General features: G+C 40.2%; 1 non-coding gene across 1 annotated transcript; it reads left to right on the top strand.

Annotated features, from left to right (window-relative positions):
- The first annotated feature begins 17,601 nt into the window (after positions 1–17,601).
- On the top strand, positions 17,602–17,792 carry LOC126008169 (U2 spliceosomal RNA). Its single transcript, XR_007495540.1, has one exon. It is a non-coding gene; the product is annotated as a U2 spliceosomal RNA (small nuclear RNA).
- Positions 17,793–19,089: the final 1,297 nt, after the last annotated feature.

Raw genomic sequence — 19,089 nt, 5'->3', positions numbered from 1 at the left:
CAACTTAACTAAAAAGGTGAAACACTTATACAAACTACAAAACACTACACCAAGAAATAAAAATGGTTGGGGCCGGAGAGATAGAATGGAGGTAGAGCGTTTGCCTTTCATGCAGAAGGGCAGTCGTTCAAATCCCGGCATCCCTTATGGTCCCCCAAGCCAGGGGTAACCCCTGAGCGCTGCTGGGTGTGATCCAAAAACGAAAGAAAGAAAGAAAGAAAGAAAGAAAGAAAGAAAGAAAGAAAGAAAGAAAGAAAGAAAGAAAGAAAGAAAGAAAGAAAGAAAGAAAGAAAGAAAGAAAGAAAGAAAGAAAGAAAGAAAGAAAGAAAGAAAGAAAGAAAGAAAGAAAGAAAGAAAGAGAGAGAGACGGAGGGAGGGAAGGAGGAAGGAAGGAAGGAAGGAAGGAAGGAAGGAAGGAAGGAAGGAAGGAAGGAAGGAAGGAAGGAAGGAAGGAAGGAAGAAAGAAAGAAAGAAAGAAAGAAAGAAAGAAAGAAAGAAAGAAAGAAAGAAAGAAAGAAAGAAAGAAAGAAAGAAAGAAAGAAAGAAATCAAGAAATCAAGAAATCAAGAAATCAAGAAATCAAGAAATCAAGAAATCAAGAAATCAAGAAAAATGGACACAAAGAAATTGAAACATATACCCTACTCATGGATTGGGATGAATACATTATTAAAATGGCAATACTGCCCAAAGCATTGTACAGATTTAACACAATCCCTCAGGATACCCATGTTTTTTTCGAAGTAAATCAAACACTCCTAAAATTCACTTATAAAAATAAATGTCCATAACAGCCAAAGCAATCCTTGGGAAAAAGAAGATGGGAGGCATCACTTTCCCAAACTTTAAATTGTACTATAAATCATAGTCATTAAAATAGCATTTTACTGGAACAAAGACAGAACCTCAGATCAATGGAGTAGACTTGAATATTCTAAGACTGACCCCAGTTATACAACCAATTAATCTTGATAAAGGGGAAAGAAATACACAGTAGAGCAACGAAAGCATCTTCAACTAGTGGTGTTAGAAAAATTGGTCAACCACATACAAAAAAAGTGAACTCAGACTTCTCTTTAACACCATAAATAAAGGTCAAATCAAAATGGAATAAAGACCTTAATATCATAATAATTCTTGAAATCAGATGTACATAGAGAAAAACATAGGCAAAATACTCCATGACATTGAGACTAAAGGCATTTTCAAAGAGGAAACACCACTGTCCAAGCAAGTAGAAGCAGAGATAAACAAATGAGACTACATTAAACTAAGAGTTTCTGCACTTCAAAGGAAACAGTGACTAGACTACAAAGTCTACCCAAGGAATGGGAAAAGCTAGTCACCCAATACCCATCTGATAAAGGGTTAGTATCTAAGATATATAATGTACTGGCAGAACTTGAGAGACATTTGCTCAAGGAAGAAATACAGATGGCCAAAAGGCATATAAAAATGCTCCACATCACTAATAATCAGGGAGATGCAAATAAAAACAACAATTAGGTATCATCTCATGCCACAGAGACTGGCACACATCACAAAGAACAAGAACAATCAGTGTTGGCATGTATGTGGGGAAAAAGAAATTCTCATTCACTGCTAGTGGGAATGCTGACTAGTCCAGATATTCTGAAAAACAAAATTTATATGCCTCAAAAAATTGAAAGTTGAGCTTCTTTATGATCCAGCAATAACATTCCAAGGAATATATCCTAGGAACACAAAAACATGATAAATATGCCCTCTGAACCCCTGTGTTCATCACAGCACTATTTACAATAGCGAGAATCTGGAAGTAACCCAGGTGCCTGACAACAGACGAGTGACTAAAGAAGCTGTGCTACATCTATACAATGGAATACTATGCAGTCGTTAGGAAAAATGTCATGAAATTTTCTTATGCATGGATGGACATGGATATTATTATGCTGGGTGAAATAAGTCACAGGGAGAGGGATAAACAAAATAATTTTACTAACTTTTTAAGATATAAGAAAAATAAAAGACAGCTTGGGGACGATATCCAGAGACAATAGAGATCAGAATTAGTCTATGGTAGGAAGCTTGCCCAAAGAGCAGAAAGTACAGTTAGAGAAGGGTCTACTATGAAAGGAACATGCCTGGCAACCCTTCTCTAACAGTAGTTCAAATCACAGTGTCAAAAAAAGAAAAGAGAGAGGGAGAGAGTGAAGTGAAATGACTGCCACAGAAGCAGGGGGGGAAGGATGGGTGGGAGAGAAGACAACATCAGGGAAGGTGAGAGAGGAACTGTTGACATTCGTGGCAGAAAATGTGCATTTGTGAAGATTTTTGTATAATGCATGACTAACTCAATCATGCATATTTTATAATATGAACAACTGTAACCATGATGTTTAAATTTTAAAAATCTAAATTAAATTGAAATTCTAAATTAAAAAGCTGTCCAAGGTCAAAGTCTAACACTATTTATGTAATTATTGTGTGACCTTGAACAGTGACATTATGACAATGTAATTTTGGGGGTCTCAGTTAAAGTAAAATGGAAACAATTATAGTACCTATTTCACAGGTTGTGGTCAAGATTAAAAGAATTAATATTCCTAGATTTATAATTATTAATACACCATATTTTTCTATAAGGCAGTTTCAATGTGTAGAATTAGAGGGATTGAAATCTATTTATTTAAAATTTGTTACAGGGGCCGGAGAGATAGCATGGAGGTAAGGCATTTGCCTTTCATGCAGAAGGACGGTGGTTCGAATCCTGGTCCCCTGGAAATCGATTTCTGAGCCTAGAGCCAGGAGTAACCCCTGAGCACTGCCGGGTGTGACCCAAAAACAAAAACAAAAAAATTTTGTTGGGGCCGGGTAGGTGGCGCTGGAGGTAAGGTGTCTGCCTTGCAAGCGCTAGCCAAGGAAGGACCGCGGTTCGATCCCCCGGCGTCCCATATGGTCCCCCCAAGCCAGGGGCGATTTCTGAGCACATAGCCAGGAGTAACCCCTGAGCGTCAAACGGGTGTGGCCCAAAAAACAAAAAAAAAAAAAAAAAATTTTGTTACAGTAAGATAGCAGATTAAAAAATACCTTAAAAACCAAAAAATAAAAATTAATATTCCTAAAGCACTGGAATTGTCACTTAGAGTACAGTAGAAATGTTTACTGTTTCCATTTTGCAGACACAACTGAGATTAAGTAATTTGGAGAAGTTCTTCAGAGTGTCCATGGCAGTGTAACCTAGTGTAACCTACAAGTGTTAGATTTCAGATCCCATGTGTTAGTGCTTGTTATAACTGACAGAATAGTTATTTCTCAAGGCACAATAACCTCTGTGCCTCTGGATTCTTCAACCTTCGGGCTTGTTGATTAGATGATTCACTTAGGGCGTGATTGTCACTACTGGCTGACAAAGTTCTGGATTTTTTAAGTAAGGGTTCGTCTCTACAGCTGAGCCTTGTTCTATCCCAAAAAGCAGCCAAACTTTACTCAGTGTGTGTGTGTGTGTGTGTGTGTGTGTGTGTGTGTGTGTGTGCTGAGCCTTGTTCTATCCCAAAAAGCAGCCAAACTTTACTCAGTGTGTGTGTGTGTGTGTGTGTGTGTGTGTTTTGAACCTTGTTCTATCCCAAAAAGCAGCCAAACTTTACTCAGTGTGTGTGTGTGTGTGTGTGTGTGTGTGCTGAGCCTTGTTCTATCCCAAAAAGCAGCCAAACTTTACTCAGTGTGTGTGTGTGTGTGTGTGCTGAGCCTTGTTCTATCCCAAAAAGCAGCCAAACTTTACTCAGTGTGTGTGTGTGTGTGTGTGTTCTGAGCCTTGTTCTATCCCAAAAAGCAGCCAAACTTTACTCAGTGTGTGTGTGTGTGTGTGTATGTGTGTGTGTGTGTGTGTGTATGTGTCTGTATCCAGTCTCACTCAATACTGAACTCTGAAATTCTCATAGGCAGGTGCCAGCTTTGAGTTCTCACTTCCTAACCATAAGACAATTAATAAACATAGCTTGAATTCATCCAAAATTCAAGACAGGTTCAATTTATTCCAACTTTGCCTTCAGCTAGCTATAGACAGGAATCTTCCTTTCAAAACTAACACTCCCTCCACCCTCAACCCAGGTTGAGGCACACTTAAAAGGATTCAGAAAGCAATTGGTTCAAACATCCTTTCCCAGATCTCCACTCTTCTGGAGGGAAAATGAAGAAAATATCATTTTCTAGCCCTAAACCTGAGTCCTGTATCTTACAGTGCATGAAGCCACTTTGCCTGCTGACTTTATCTAGAATTCTGAGCAACAGTTTCCCTTTTTGAAGTAAGTAAAGCAGTCTAGATGATCTATAGTTCCACAGGCTTTGTGTCTGCATTTTAATTCAGAGTCAAATTTCATTTTTATTTGACCACATTCAAAAACAACTCAAAATAAATTATTATTTAAGATATCCTATTTGAAGTTCTGAAGAGATAAAACCACTTTAAAAATTCCAACATGAGCAGCTGGGACCACAGAGAGAGAAAAACTATCAGCCTGATAATCATATATTATATGAAACAGGTTTAAAAGTATTTCTCAAGGAGCATAATAAGCAATATCCTTGGCCTATTGTTAATCTTGTTCATGCTAACCAGTCCTATACTAACAACACTAAGATAATGTGTGCTTATACATATCTATGTGCTTATAGAAGGTTGAAATTTCCTCATGAATTTAAATAAAAGTACTGTGAACACCTAAAAAAAAAGAAACTAATTCATTACATGATTATCTCAAAATACTGCTAGACAACTTATCAAATACTAAAGTGACAAGATACTGTTTGAGGCTCTGTGCCAGTAAAAGGTTTTTTTATTAAATCAATGATGCAAAAATATTTTTGATTAGACTGCTCAGAAATAGACTGAAAAGTTAGCAAAAGACCTCACAAAGATTTCAGGCCACTGTGGTTTGATATATAATTAGTCTTTTCATTTCATGACATCTGAAATACAACTAGTATTGACTGGCTTGCTCTTCTTCCAGATGTCATTATTACATGTATTTTTTACTTCAAGTGTATTTTAAGAAGTCCTTAATTTAGTAAAATTAATTTTGTCTGATATATCTGTTCCAAACCCTATTTCATAAAAAATATCTACTATATATAATCAATTTCTCCACTCCTTTTTAAAAGATCTTATCTGGGTCCAGGGTGATAATACAGCATGTGGGACACTTGCTTTGCATGCACTCGACCTAAATTTGATCCCCTGCATCCCATATGATTCCCCAAGCACTGCTAGGAGTGATCCTTGCGTGGAAAACCAGAAGTAAATTCTGAGCATAACTGCATATGGACAGAAAAAAGATTTTATCATCTTTGTAATATGACTCTCTTCTTAATGGCACAACAATATTGAATATGTCATCAAACTTTTAGACACTAAATTTGATACCCTAGCATCTGATAGGAGAAATATTTTAAAGGAAATTGATTCCAGAAGCTGAAATGTGTCACGGTAATACCCAAGCTACTATTCTAAATGATAATGCCAGCCTAGCACTGAATACCTAATTATACTTCACACAAGGGTGGATAAAAGTATAAGCAATGTAACAAATCAGAACTGATATGGAATGTTGATTATTAAGAAGAGAGACAGATGGCTGAGAGAGTTTTACACTGAATGTAAAAATTTATGGGCTCAAATTGAACATCAGCCATACGCTTAGAAATTAACACACCAACTGCAGGCACTCGATGCATTATTTATTACCATCTTCTTAGTGATAACAAACACACCTACACCACAGATCTAATAAAAATAACTTGATTCAAATAGAACACTTTTACTATTTTTGAAAACTTTCTTTTCTTAACCATTTTTTGTTCTTAACCATTGGCTGCTGCTGTCAAATATCAGGGAGACAAGATGGCCAACATCACTTTGACCACTATTTTAATGAGACAAATAGTTTTTTTCATTTTTGCCTTTAAAAGCATTTAATGTGTTGGAAACCCACCCAGCCTGCTGTAAGATTCTGAATACATAATTAATTTGTTTATAGGAAGCTTTTATGATAAAACACAAAAGCAACAATATGCAGAATATAGTTAAAAAACAATTTCACTTATAGTAAAATGATATTTCCAAGGTCAGCCTAACACTCAACTACAGAAACTAGAATGCAATTTGTCCATTTGTGAGCACAATACAAACTAATCCTGTCAAATATTAAGTTCCCTCATTCATTCATTCATTCCACACATATTTGTAGAGAACCTACTGGGCCTACAAATGAACATGTCTTGAAATCCATCAAGAAGTATAAACTATGGTTCCTAATCTTTACAGTCTTAGAATCTCCCTAGAGTTTTCAGTCTTGTTCAAATATGACATAAAGGCAACTACAATGCCCAGTGTCACATAACTTTGTACTGTACGTGGTACCCAGAGAGGATTACAACACTGAAAAGTCAGAAGTTTTTGTTTGGTTGTTGGATGCTTTGTTTGGGGTGCACACCTTGCAGTACTCAATAGCTATTACTGGCTCTGTGCTAAAGAGTATTCCCTGTAGTGCTCTGGAACTAAATACCAAACTTGCCCAAGATTCCAATCAGGATTAGTCACACACAAGGCAAGCACAAATTATAAAAGATGCTTTAATAAAGATACTCAGGTGTGGGGAGAGAGGCCAGGAAATAAGGAGATTTCTGCAAGCTGGCCTTGAATATAATAGAAAGTTTCTGTTTAGAGACTTGTGTCCCTGCTGTTATGAGTGCAGGAGAAAGTCATCCAGGTCAAGCAACCTGTCTAGGCTAATAGTGCCACAAGCATTGCAAATGCTATCTTTACATGCTTCCTAATTTAATAATGCCATGGGCATTGTAACTGCTATCTTTGCATACCATCCAAATCAATAATGCCATGTACCTTATGACTGTTGTCTCTGCATACCATCATGTTCCTGTAATGTCTAAACTGTATTATCCATATTCTGTTTCCCACCTAAAGTTTACCCTTAAAAGCCTTGTCCCGACCTTCAATAAACGAAGTCTATTGCTCTGACAATGCTTCCCTATGAGTGGTCTGTGGCTCACAGTCTTCCCTCTCTTTCTCGAGTCTGGCCCACCCTTGCAATGCCATTGTCGGGGGACCTGGTACCAGAACCCTACACTCAGGATTATCTCTTCATGCTGGGAATAAAAGTTTTAGTGACACACAGACTAGTGTTCAAACATTGGTTCTGTCACTGTCATCTGACCCAGCCAAGATAGCTAATCTATCTGAATCTCAGTTCTTCAAATATTTTGTGGTGGTTCTTTTTTAATTCCACAAATAAAATGTTTCAAATAGTCTTTATCACAGTGTAGTTTTCTTTCTAACTTTCTACCATTGCTGTACTCCCAGAGGAAATAGGTTTCATTTTTAACTGAGAAACCATTATTCAACCCTGATGTAGATGCTATCATGCCCATCTCCACATCTTGTCTCTTTTGGCACAAACAATCCATTTTTTACTTGTGTACCTAAACAAACTCCTCTGGAACTATTCTTGTCAAGCATATTCATAGCAACTACATATCTGAAGTGTGGGGAAAAAGGAATTTCATATTTTAGTCCAGTTTATGTATAGAGGAAGGCAAGATTATTTAGAATTCTTTTGACTATGAAGCTCATTGCCATCATTTCCATTTCTGGTGTTGCAAATCAGCAAGAAATAAAAAACTTGGCCTTGAACTTGGCACTGAGAGTTTATCATCCAAGAAACAAGTATATGTACCATTAAGTCATCACTTGAAAATATATCCTTCTTTATAATTCACTCTATTGTGAGTTTCTTAAGGTCATACATCACTGTTTTTTTATACATCTATACATCTCTATCATTAAGCACAGTTCTAAAAGTACAGAGGCACAAAAAATGCTCCATAACCACATTCTGAACAAGCTGAGGGCAGGCAGTTGCATAGGTAACAAAATTGGGCTTCCCTCTGTCTAAGGAACAACCAGTATTCTAGGTTTAGTTTTCATAACCAACTCCCTTATCATATTGATACATACATGTGACATGAGCACACTATTCACCTTTTATACCTTGGTTTTTCATTTGTAAAGTGTTGTACTTAAATTAACCACTGAACGAATTTAATGAATGTCTAAATTAGTTACTCAGACCATACTTAGCCAAGCAGTAGCTTTGTGGGTAACTGTTCTGTGCCAGTCACTTTAATCAGGGAATAGGGCATAGGTAAGGGAGTAAGAAAACTAGAATGGATCACCTACCTGCCTTTGCAAATATTATCATGAATAGATAATTCCTCTGAACTCTTTTTTTTTGGGGGGGGCACACCCAGTGACGCTGAGGGATTACCCCTGGCAATGCATTCAGAAATTGCTCCTGGCTTGAGGGACCATATGAGACACCGGGGAATCGAACCAAAGTCTGTCCTGGGTCAGCCGCATGCTAGGCAAATGCCCTACTGCTGCGCTATCGCTCCACACCTCCCCTGAACTCTTTTCCACATATATTGTGACTCCTAGAATGACCTACAAGAAGCAAATCCATCAAGAACAAAAATACTCACCAGCAGTGATGTGGCTCTGGTTTCCTTATGTGCCAGCTACTGTTTTCACCATTTTTATAGACAAGCTTTGCAGAGAATTGTGCATAAATGCTATTTTTACGTGTCTGAAGTACATGAAAATCAAGTCCAAACTATTCTTTTTATTCACCACAACTATGTTTGTTTTTGTTTAAGGGATACTCAGTGGTGTTCAGTGCTCTACTGGCTCTGCATTCAGGGATCACTCGTGAAGAGCTCAGGACCATATGGGGTGTCTGGGATTGAACCCAAGTTGTCCTATGCTAGACAAATGCCCAACCCACTGTACTATCATTCTGCGCCCAACAACTCTGACTCAGGATGGTTTCTCACACAGCAGTCCTGTTAATATCTATTAAAAGTATGTTCCCTTTAAATAGTTTCTAATCCATGAGGGACAGAAATAGTCACCTTAAAGAGTACCCAAAACCTAAGTTGAAAACCATAATTTAAGTAATTTCATTAACACAGTAAAAGAGCATACCCCCAAATTTCTAGCAAATAACAGCTATTGCACCTTTTGAGCCACATGACATGTATTTTGGGAATGTGAAAATGATAGACCTTGGTGTCTAAAATAAAGACAATTCCCATCTAGCTTCCTCTGTTCCCTGCTTTCCATTACCTTCATCTGTATATGAAAATGAAACAACATCAGATGTCATAACAAGATAGGTAGATAAATGTTATGTTCTGCATTGTTTGAAAACAACAGAAGTTATCTGCTCAAAAGTCATGCTTCACTAAGGAATAGTTTTAAACATAGTCTGTATATCCAGTCACTTCTGTCTAGGAGACACCTCCCAAATACAGGTTTGTAAAATGGCTCCTTTATTCCTAAAGAGGACTAAAGACTCATTCATTCCTCCCACCCCCAGACAGCGTTGGTCAACTTGAGAACTCCTGCCGAAATAAAAACGCCTTGTTCTGCATACAGTAGTGTACGCATCATTGTGTCTTAGATCCAGCCTCAGCCTGAAAAAGAGATGCTACAACTGTCACTAACTTGACATTTTAGGACAAAAACAAATTTCTTTCCAATTTTACAGAAGCATTTGTTATGCAAATAGTTTCTGAATGATTTTTCATATGGTCCATAATCTAAGAATAATCTAAAAAGCTAAATTAAGAAGAGGAAAGCAATATTAATAATTGTCTACAACCTTCAGACAAAGTTATTCCTCTAACTGGATTCTCTAAATCATACTGATCTAATTAGAGTTCCAGTGTTGCCCAAAGTGGCTAATACTGCTAGAATGATTCAGGTGTGGTTTGGTGCAGTTGGGGGCTATTTTCTCTTTTTTCACTTATGAAAGATAAATTTTGGTAGTGGGATGGACAGGAAGGGTCACTATTTTGGGGATCCTTTGATAAACCTGATAGAAAAAAAGCAAAAATAGGGTAAGAGTGGATAGCACAGTGATAGGGTGTTTACCTTGCATGCAGCTGACCCAGGAGAAATGCGGGTTCGATCCCCATATGATCCCCAGAGACAGGAGCAATTTGTGAGTGCCCCACCCCACAAAAAAAGAAAAGAAAAAAGCAAAAATAAAACTGTCTTGTTTTAAAAGTACCACTATATGAAAATTTATGAGTTTTGAGTGTCTGATGATTCTCTGAATTAAAAACTATTCTGCTGGGGCCCAGAGAGATAGCACAGCGGTGTTTGCCTTGCAAGCAGCTGATCCAGGACCAAAAGTGGTTGGTTCAAATCCCGGTGTCCCATATGGTCCCCGTGCCTGCCCGGAGCTATTTCTGAGAAGACAGCCAGAAGTAACCCCTGAGCACCGCTGGGTGTGATCCAAAAACCAAAAAAAAAAAAAAAAAAAGCTATTCTGCTACTTGTTTATTTCACTTGAGAGACATGGTATTTAGTTTGTCACAGTAATTAAACTTAACTGAAAATCTGAAATATATAATATTCTCTTATTAATTTTCAAACAAAATGGCAATATTTTCAGAAATACATGTTTGCTTATATACACTGCCAATATTTTAGCACAAGCTAGTAAATCTGACTATTCAATTCTCTCAAGCCTAACTTCATTCAAAATAGGACTTAGAAAGAGAAATCTTTTCAAAAACTCACAGAAGAAAGATGTCTTTAAGCTGGTATATTTTGGAATGTAATATAACGTAATTTTGGTTTGGGTTTGAGATTTGGGGGGTGTCACTCCCTGTAGTGTTCAGGGGCTATTCCTGGCTCTATGTTCTTGGTTCACTCCTGGTAGTACTCAAAGAACCCTATGCTGTATCAGAATTGAACCAGGTTCAGTTGCATGAAAGATAAGTGCTTTAAACCCTGTTTTATCTCTCCAACCACTACATATTTTTGAGGTAGAATTAGCATTCCTCTTAAAAAACACACACACAAGGAGTTTTTTACTGAACTGAAGATTTTCTTGGAAAACAATTATTATTGTTATTACTACAAGTATCCATCTACGAAATAAAATAATTTTAAGACATGTTATAAAATAAAAATATGCTACACCAAAGACTTACATACAAAAATGTCCTTGAAACTACTAGGCCAACACTTTATATTTAATTTTTAGAGATCCTTTTAATATTATGTATGTCACACATTCTTCACCTTAGATATGCCTGCATCTTGAATTGAGGTGACTTGACACTAAGCATTTTCCCTTCTGTAGAAGCATGTTCTTTCTTTAGTTCATATCTCTCCTTCTCTCTTTACCTTTCTTGTTCTATCTCCTCTCAAATTTTCTAAATAAACTAACTTCAACTAATAAAATACTAAAATCACATATATGACTATAAAACTATAGAAAATAAAAGCCCAACTCTGAAATCTCCTTTAAACCTTTATTCTAAAACAGTACTCAGTTTGGCCATTAAGACCACCTTCGTTCATTTTTAGGCTTTTGGTTAGACTTTTTTTACATAAGGTTGCCCTTTTCCAGTGAAGTATTCCCACACTGAGAAACCAGACAGTAAAATTTCTTTGCTGCCTCTGGCGATCACCGAGACAGAGAGGGCCCCTAGTGGTGAAGCAACTACCAGGTTGACTTTACACATTTTCTGAGATTGCTTCACCAAGAGAGTGTATGATCAGTAATAAAGTCTACCTCAGCTTTGCTTCTTTAATCATCTACATTAGCCCTAGTATTTAGCAGGGCTATTGTTTAGTCATTTTAACAGGATTTTCTTTAAAAGAATGTGGATTACAGTACTGTTTTGTTGTATTATTTTTCACAGTATTAAGAGCTGCCTCTGTCTCTGTCTCTCTCCCTCTCTGTCTCTCTCCTGTCTCTCTCTCTCATTCTCCCAGAGCCTTGGGCACTCTTAGAGAAAAATAGCTGGAACCATGCACACTCTCTCTAAGCTCGCTGTTTTTTAAGGAAAGAGCTAAAACAACAGGAAGATTGGGAAGTACAAGTCATGATCATATGACCTTTGATGAATTCTTAATAACAGGAAAAGCTTGAAGTGTTGCCCACCCCCACACTCAAAGTGTTAAACACTTAAACAGGACAATATCTGAGGTTATTCAACAAAAGTTACTTGAAAAAACGAGTAAATGGAAAGAGAGGTTATGCAAAGAGAGAAGTTTAAACTGTTGAAGCATGCTAGAGTTGGGGGTGCCTAATATGTAAAAAGAGAGGCATTACCAAGCATTTGGTAGCTATAGACATTACAGTGAGTTACTAAACGTTAATTCTTTCTGCCTAACATGTCCAGGTCAGGTAGCTTTTTGCAAAGTGGGAATCCAAGGCTGAGGGACAGGAGATATTTGCCCAAAATCATGCAATTAAAAGTAAAGGCTTTTTGGAGGCCAAATAGATGGGATGGCAAAAGCCGACTACTCCAGATGTATACATTTGGTGAACCAAAGGTTTGAGGTTTGCCTTTAAGTTTGATATCTAGTCTTCAAACACGAAGATGAGTAGAACTTAAACATTTCACTGCTATATAGGGTATGTCAGGTAATGCAATGCAGATGGATTATTAAATATTTATAGGATTGCTAACTGTAAAAACTGCTTTTTAAGAACCAACATTTTCTGGAGCACAACCCAGGATCCCACTTCCTATGACGCATTATTACTCCTGTTAGAGCTACTTTTTGTGCCTAAGGATTTATTATCTTGCTTTATGCCTTTTTTTCCAACTTTAAAAGAACTTTTCTCCTTTCCACTAAGAACACGAAAGCACCCCACCGGCTTACGAATGCCCCATTATTGCAAAGCACACTCTGATGATTATCATTGTTCTTGTAAGCACATTCATAAATGCAAAATATCTGGGAGAACTTAAATGTCCTGAAGAAAAGTTGTGGGAGGGAAGGGAAGGAGAGATGTGAAAAATCAGTTAATTATCTTCATTACCGAGACCATCTAAAGACTTAACTTTAAGTAAAATAAAAAATAAAAAACTACTCCCAGGCTTTGAAATCGGAATAAAAGTGGTGTTTGCGAAATAGCCCTTTGCATGTATTAGTATTTCCCAAGGTTCATTGTTTCAGCATGTGCAATGCTTATAAAAAGCTTTTCCTCTACCACCAGTCTTCCCTCATCGATGAAAAGATAACTTCAAAGTCACTGATGGCAGCGCAGGTGCAGGAAGCGTCGAGGAAACAACTTTGCCCTTTTGTGTGTGCTGCCTGCTGCCCCTCCATAGTCTCCTCGACCCCCCAACCAGGCTCTGTGGCCCCCACAAAGGATCTCACTTGGGGGTCTTAGAGGATGGGCGACGGCCCACCTGGACAGCCAGTCCCTCTGGGCGGGGATGCCAGGGCATGAGCACCCGCCGCCCACCGAGCCACCCTGGGCACGCCCCCTCCGTCTCCATCAGCACCCCACAAGAAAGACCCCGACTCCCGCCAAGTAGCCACGCCACTCGTGTGCATGTGTCCGAGCAGACAGGCTGAGATTCAGCAGGAGGAAGGTGGACACCCCTGGACAGCCTGGTGGCCCGCTGCACCGCATCCTCGCGCGTCCGTCGTGCACCTGGAGGCGATGTCCTGCCGCCGCCCGCTGCCCGCAGCGCTCCGCGGCCCCGAGCCACGCCAACCCGGGTCCCCACGCGTGCAGCCCCCTTGGCAGCGATGGCAGGAGGCCGGGCGCGGCCCCCGGGGCTCTCGGCTGCACACACAGCCTGCCCCAAAGTGAGGGCCGGGCAGCCCACTGCAGCGACGTCCCCGCACACGCACGGGTCGCCCCACTCACCCCCAGGCGCCCTCCTGGCGTCCCCCGCGGGCTCCTGCAGTTGCCGCCGCCGCGCCGTGGAACTTTCCCTCCTGCGCTGCCGGCCGCCGCGGGCTCGGCTCCACCTCCTGCTCCGGCAGCCCCGGAGCCTCCAGGGACTCGGGGGGGCGGGGAGCCCGGCGCGGCGGCCGCAGGCGGGCTGAACCCACGCCAAGCCCCAGCGCCCTGCCCGGGCTGCAAGCCGCCGCCGGGGCCGAGAGAAGAGCCCGAGCTGCGGCGGAGACACGCGCCTCCCGCGCCCGCAGCGCTGCGTCCGTCCGTCCGTCCCTCCACCCGGCTGCCCGCCCTGTGCGCCCTGGTCCAGGCCTGTCCCTTCTAGGACCCGAACCCGCACCCGCACCCGGGGCATCGCTGCAGGTGGACCACTAGTGGCAGATGCTCTCAGACCCGGAGCGAAAGGGCGGGGGTTTTTTGGGGTGGCCGCTGCCCCGGGAGCGCTGTGCTGTGGCTGGGATCCCTTCCACATTTTAGGATCCTTCTTTATTTTCCTCTGCACGGTCTCCAAACCCTGTTTCTCCCGTCCCCTTCTTGGTGTTCCCCTCCACATCTAAGAGGTAAACTTACCCAAACTTTTCTAAGTTGCGTTTCTTTCGCAGAATGGATTCTGCCGTCTGTGGGTTTCTGCCGCTACCCTGCTTAGTTGGAACGTTTCCATTGGAGACTCGGACGTCAGAATCTGGAACCCCTTTATGCTCTCATGACCTCATCGCTGGGAAGTGAGGTTTGCAGGGGCTACGGAGAGGACCACTAGGGAGCCTGAGAGAAGAAACTAGAAGGATGGAACAACGCAGAAAGCTACTGGGACGTGCCCGCGCCCACCCACACACATGAGGACAAAATGCACATGAATACATATGCACCCACGCATGTGCATATACAAAGCATACAGTACATTCACGAATCACTGGTCACCTCTTATTTGTAAATGCTATAGCTTATCTGAGGAAGAGGGAATTGGGAGATATGATGATTCCCCGATTCTCAGCATAATGAAGAAAATTTAAGAGTAACAATGTTAGTCATCTCTCCTATAGAAGCATTTTGAAGAAGCCTTCGGCAAAACCATCACAGAACCAAACTGCTGGAAACCAGTATTATGATTCCTAGTTGTGTCTTCCTTCTGCCCAGCTATCACAATGTTCAGTCTCCATCCTGGCCTGGAAATATGGAGAGCAGGGCAATCGATTATCTGGAAGCAAACAATAAGCATTTGTTTACCTGCAGGAAGCATCCCCTAAGCAAGCCTTGCTTCTTTTACCACTCTGCCCCAACCCTCCCTGGTCCAACCTCCTTCCAAGGACAAAACAGGCCCGTTTGGGGACCTTAGGTCCTCACTCTCATGCCCAACTGACTTGAGGCTAATTAGGAATTCACTTGAGAACTATGAAAGAAAAAAGGCAGATAGATATTAGCCATATAATAACCAAATGTCCATTCTATTAGACATTTGTCAAATGTCTATACTAGGCAACCAAAAGTTGCCGAGTAATGGCAGTCATAGTTAACCCAATGAAGTCATGCATACATAGGTACAAGTCACTGGTCAAATATCAACCATACATTATGCCTTAGCAACATTGTCAACTTCGTTGCCATCAAGCATATAGAGATCACAAGGAAGCAGAGAGTAAAGGAAGAGTTGCATAAAGCTTTGAACCTGCACAATTAGGTTACTTTGGGTAACCTAGTAACTAACCTTTCACAGCCTTCCAAGTGCCACTCAAGATTCTCTGCCTCCATATATTGATAGATGTTCTGAAAACATTAATTTTTCTTTCCTTTCCTGCGATAGTTCCCATTTCTCTGTTCAGTGATGTCTCCAGAATTTCTACATAATAAGATCTGAGAGTGAAAAATTTGGGGGGTCACACCCGACAGCGCTCAAGGGTTACTTCTGGCTCTATGCTCAGAAATCTCTCCTGGCAGGATTGGGGGATGCCGGAATTGGAACCACCTTCAGCATGCAAGGCAAATACCTCCGTGCTATTCCTCCGTCCCCTGAGAGTGAAATTTGATTTGGATGATGGGCCAACGATTTGAGCAAAGGCTGGTGAGCTAACTTGTCAGTGGACTGGTTCTCTAAATTCCTGTAGTCTGATGTGAGGAGGTAGAGGCAGCACCCTCAATGCTGCAGTTGTCCTTGCACATCATTTAGAACAGTTCCCATCCTTTTTTCTTTTTTTTTTTTTTCTTTTTTTTTTTTTTTTTTTTTTGGATTTTGGGCCACACCCGGCGGTGCTCAGGGGTGACTCCTGGCTGTCTGCTCAGAAATAGCTCCTGGCAGGCACGGGGGACCATATGGGACACCGGGATTCGAACCAACCACCTTTGGTCCTGGATCGGCTGCTTGCAAGGCAAACGCCGCTGTGCTATCTCTCCGGGCCCCATCCTTTTTTCAACACCAATTTCCTCCCAACTTTGTTTCTTGCCAGTGGTTCCCTGATCCACAGTTTATCTCCTTGTCTCTACCATATCCTTAATTCATGAGATTTTCATCTGTGACCTCACGGGAGGCCTACAATGAATCATATAGTCCCTTAGTTGAGAAATGCTTATCTAGAAGAAGGAATTCATAATTGATTGCATTTCATGATAACACATTTGTAAAAGTACAAGAGGCTACCACTTTTCAATTTTTTCTAGTTAGAATACTAATAAGTCACCGGAGTAATGTACATATCAATATGTATCATACTAACATGTATCAGTATGCTTAACAATAGTCATGAAAGTAGTTTTAAGAGTAGTATCTCTAGATACCTCTCATTATATAGTGTCCATAATCAACAGTGCTGGGGGGGTCCACAGGTATCATCCCTAGCAATACTTGACCCCATGATGGTTCAAATACAATTTGAAGCCTGGTAGTGGTGGCAGCCACCAGAATTATACCCAGTTGTGCAGTGAGGCGTGCAGTGGCACATGCAGTGCCAGGGATCAAACCCAGCCACTAAAATAAGTTTTAATTTCTGATAGCACTGGGGAACCAGAGAGGGGAAAGGGGCAAGTTCTATACACTGCTGAAGCCTTGGCAGCTACACACATGTCACACAACCTCCACCACATCGATGGCCCTTCTTCACTGTTTTTCTACTGATCTCTGCAGCATTGCCTGACAACTAAAATCTCCAAATATGTCATTTGAGGGACTGAGATCTCAGGGGTCTCCTTTGAGTCAAGACAGGACGCCTCCCCCGCCCATGCCTTTGTACTTTTGAAAGCACTGGCATCCATGCCCACAATCCATAGCCACCATCATATTAGGTCCTTGGCTCAGCTCCAAAGATTCTCAAAGCCCCAGTCACATATGCAGCCACACAACACCTCCATATTTCAATACTGGCATCCTAAGGAAAGCACCAAATTATATCCAAAATTATTATAGAAGACATCTAAGTTCAACAAACAAAACCAAGGATAGATTGCTCTACTAGCAACAGCTTAGTAAACCTACAGACAATAACTTAATGACCCCAGTATGAGATATAACAATTTTCACAAATTTTCTTTTAATGAAGTTTTTACATAATTCCATTACTATCTAATTGTAACAAGCAATATTAAGTAAATTATTCACACTTGCCAAGGAGCAGGATTGGGAGAGGATGGAAAACTGGGACAATGGTAGTGGGATTTGTGTTAGAAAATTGGGTGCCAAATAACCACATTATGAACAATTTTATAGATCATGGAGTTTAAAGAAATTTTATAATAAAAAATAATAAAATAAAATCCCTTTTACACATCTGCTCTATCACTTTGAACCATATCCCCAGCACTCTATTTTCACAATAATTAATAAATTAAAAATAAGGAAATTGATTTTTTTGCCTTTTGGCTAAGATTGATTGTAGTATCAGTTCTTGTAAGTTTAATATCTATTACATCCTCTACCTGAAGATAATGTATTATAAAGATTTGAGACCTAGTACATAGAATAGGAGCTTATTCAATTCATTCCACATACTGACTTGGCATTACTGTACTTCCAGGAATTGTGTACCTCTACAGGGAAATTATTTTTAAGTTGAACACTTTCTGAAGTTTCAAAACAATAATACCATGTATAGGGAAAAATACTTTTCTGTAATGACACAAAATGTCACTTAATTTTTGTGATGCAAAAATTATTTTGGTTATCCTTTTTGAGACCTCTATTATGAAGCCGTGTCAGCCATAGTTGATCTCTATCACTAGAAAAAAAAAGTAATGTTTGAGGAAAGACCATCTCCTTGGCACCGCTCCCAAGCTTACTTCTTTTTTATTATTATCACTTTATTTAAACACCATAATTTACAGAGTTTTCATAACACTGTTTTTGGCTCTCAATGTTCCAACACTAATTCTACCACTCATGTAATTATTTTCTCCAGTAACCCCCTTGGCACACAGAAAATGGTTTATTTTCTATTGCTTGTTACATCTAAATAGCTAATGAAATTATCAAAAATATTTTACTAAAAGAAAATTTGTGAAAATTGTGATAGCCCACAATGGGGTTATTAAATCATTGTCTGAAGGTTTACTAATCTGTTATTTGGAGCATCTGTGTTGTTTTTGTTTCTTGAGCTCAGTTGGCTTCTATGCAACTTTCCCATCTAATTTGGTATGCTTCTTACTGGGGTGTCATTATTGAATAATTTGGAGATGTCACATGACCATATGCAGCCATGTGCTTCAGGATCTGTAGAACTGGGTTGATGAACTTATATGGGGGTAAATGTAGAGTGTGGATATGGCTAGAGCTTCCAGAAGTTCAGAAAACTGCCTGCTCCCATTCAAGAAGACAGAGTTTTCAGCCCAAAAAACCAATGCACCTGAAATTTTTGTTGGTTTGGTGTCTCTGTAGAGATTAGCAATCAAGTTGGACCATTGCCATGGCAGCAGCTGTAGGATATGGGTGTGGCTCTCAGGGTGGGGACTCAGCCAGACCCTCTTCCCAGGATGCTCAAGGTTTTAGCCAGTAGACTGTTATACCTGTAAATTTTAGCAGCTTGGTTTGCATATCTTTGAGAACATTTGTAAATCTCTGTAGCTGGACCAGTGTGCTTACATGATGGGAGTAATCCTACTGGGCAGGTGTGGCCCAGTTTCCAGAAGTACAGCTGATAGGGAGGCTGCCTGCCCCATCCACTCTGAAAAGACCCCAAAGTTTTCAGTTCAAACACATTGAACCTGGAATTTTTTGCCACTTTCTTCTCCAAAATGACAGGCAGCTGGATCCAGCCTGTGCATGCTTCCAACTGTTTCTCTCTAAGAGCACACATAAAAGTCAACAAGTGCTCCACAGATGGACACCACTTTT

The sequence above is a fragment of the Suncus etruscus genome, chromosome 4, assembly GCF_024139225.1.
Source record: "Suncus etruscus isolate mSunEtr1 chromosome 4, mSunEtr1.pri.cur, whole genome shotgun sequence".
Classification (NCBI taxonomy): domain Eukaryota; kingdom Metazoa; phylum Chordata; class Mammalia; order Eulipotyphla; family Soricidae; genus Suncus; species Suncus etruscus.
This window is presented reverse-complemented; position numbering and strand designations above follow the sequence as displayed.